The sequence below is a fragment of the Schistocerca gregaria genome, unplaced genomic scaffold, assembly GCF_023897955.1.
Source record: "Schistocerca gregaria isolate iqSchGreg1 unplaced genomic scaffold, iqSchGreg1.2 ptg001561l, whole genome shotgun sequence".
Lineage (NCBI taxonomy): Eukaryota > Metazoa > Arthropoda > Insecta > Orthoptera > Acrididae > Schistocerca > Schistocerca gregaria.
This window is the reverse complement of record NW_026062843.1, coordinates 2,501-5,000: the sequence shown is the minus strand read 5'-3', so window position 1 is coordinate 5,000 and position 2,500 is coordinate 2,501.

The window sequence follows — 2,500 nt, the reverse complement described above, 5'->3', positions numbered from 1 at the left end:
GGCAACCTAACCCACGTTGGCCCTTAACCTAACCCACGTTGGCCCTTAACCTAACCCACGTTGGCCCTTAACCTAACCCACGTTGGCCCTTAACCTAACCCACGTTGGCCCTTAACCTAACCCACGTTGGCCCTTAACCTAACCCACGTTGGCCCTTAACCTAACCCACGTTGGCCCTTAACCTACCTACCCACGTTGGCCCTTAACCTAACCCACGTTGGCCCTTAACCTAACCCACGTTGGCCCTTAACCTAACCCACGTTGGCCCTTAACCTAACCCACGTTGGCCCTTAACCTAACCCACGTTGGCCCTTAACCTAACCCACGTTGGCCCTTAACCTAACCCACGTTGGCCCTTAACCTAACCCACGTTGGCCCTTAACCTAACCCACGTTGGCCCCTTAACCTAACCCACGTTGGCCCTTAACCTAACCCACGTTGGCCCTTAACCTAACCCACGTTGGCACCTTAACCTAAGTTACGCTGCACCTTAACCCAAGTTACGCTGCACCTTAACCCAAGTTACGCTGCACCTTAACCCAAGTTACGCTGCACCTTAACCCAAGTTACGCTGCACCTTAACCCAAGTTACGCTGCACCTTAACCCAAGTTACGCTGCACCTTAACCCAAGTTACGCTGCACCTTAACCCAAGTTACGCTGCACCTTAACCCAAGTTACGCTGCACCTTAACCCAAGTTACGCTGCACCTTAACCCAAGTTACGCTGCACCTTAACCCAAGTTACGCTGCACCTTAACCCAAGTTACGCTGCACCTTAACCCAAGTTACGCTGCACCTTAACCCAAGTTACGCTGCACCTTAACCCAAGTTACGCTGCACCTTAACCCAAGTTACGCTGCACCTTAACCCAAGTTACGCTGCACCTTAACCCAAGTTACGCTGCACCTTAACCCAAGTTACGCTGCACCTTAACCCAAGTTACGCTGCACCTTAACCTAACTTACGCTGCACCTTAACCTAACTTACGCTGCACCTTAACCTAACTTACGCTGCACCTTAACCTAACTTACGCTGCACCTTAACCTAACTTACGCTGCACCTTAACCTAACTTACACTGCACCTTAACTGTCACATGTAACGTCACAGGAATGTAGCTTTGCCTAACAGCAACCCTCTGAACATAGTTCACTGCTTGGATCCTCTGGTGTCATGTGTATTTCTTGATGCCATGGTGCGTACCCTCACATAAAGGTCTTTCGAGTGTTGCGTACTTTCTACACAGTCCCGCTAACCACTGGAAGGGTGTACCGCTACAGAACGAATATCGCCCTCCCCTCCTGCCCTTCCAAGCTGGTCGGTCAGGCGTTTGTTTGTGAAATGAGCCTTGCAGCTGTTCAGTTGCATTCGGTTGTCGATGCAGTCAGTGTACGTTGTGGTACGGCCTGTGTGGACTGTCCGCTGATGTACGCGTAACCCACACTGATCATCCGTCGTTACGTACTGAGTGACATAATGTGGCACATGCTTGACCGTACACCGGCTGCGCCCTACAATGGCGAATCATAAGGGCCATATGTTGTGCACGATGCTACTTGTCTCGTCTCCCCATTACAGCGAGATTGCACTGTTGTACGCCGTACAGACATGTGGTAGGTAGGTACGGACGAAAGTATTGCATGTTGGCCCCCCCCCCCCCCCCCCCTCCTCCCTCTGCCGGGAATCAGCGTGAGCCGTCTGTTGATGTAGCGACGAGGGTTTTCCTATTTAATCGTATTGCCCCACACAACATGATAGCACGGTGGACCGCGTTCCACATCTGCGACATGCTACAGAGGCCGGTTGACAGTCGACCGCGCAAGGGACATTGCACACGTGCGCGGACCATCTTCCACGTGTTCTCTCGTGTACATGCCGCAGTGTGTATGTGGGCTGATGTAGCGTGTCGTGACACATAACATGCAGGCATGCCAGAATCGTAGATTTCGCAAATGTAGATTGACGTATACGTTTGCTGCCAAAGATCCGCAAATGAACTGGAAATCAGTTGTTGAGCGGTTGTTCGCGCTGCAGGTGCATCGGTGATAGCGACGATCGGTACATCTATGAACCGGTTGTTTCGGCGGTACCCGCCATGCCCCCGAACCTGAGTTGGCCATGTGGGTATGAAGCGATACGAGGCTGTGGCTTGGCGGGACAGTCCCCGGCCGGTGAGGGGGGGGCCGCCCGGCGTGCTGGCCGCGCGCTGCGTGAGCGCACGCACTACAGCCGGCTGGTGGGGGGCGCCCAGTGGCAGGAGCGCCGGCCGACGGGCCCGGCTGGCGTCCCAGCTATGCGCCGGCGCACCCTGCGCGCGGCGCCAGGCGGCCAAAGTGGGTTCTGCCGAGCCCGGTGCGAAGCGCGGTGGACATCTGCAGTGTGCTGGTCCGATTGCGGACTGTGTGCGTTGAGGATGCGCCGCCGCCCGGCACTCGGCGTCGCGACGCCGTCTGCTGCTCGGTCGCCCCCAGCGGTTCTCGCAGGTGGTTTGTATCGCAGCT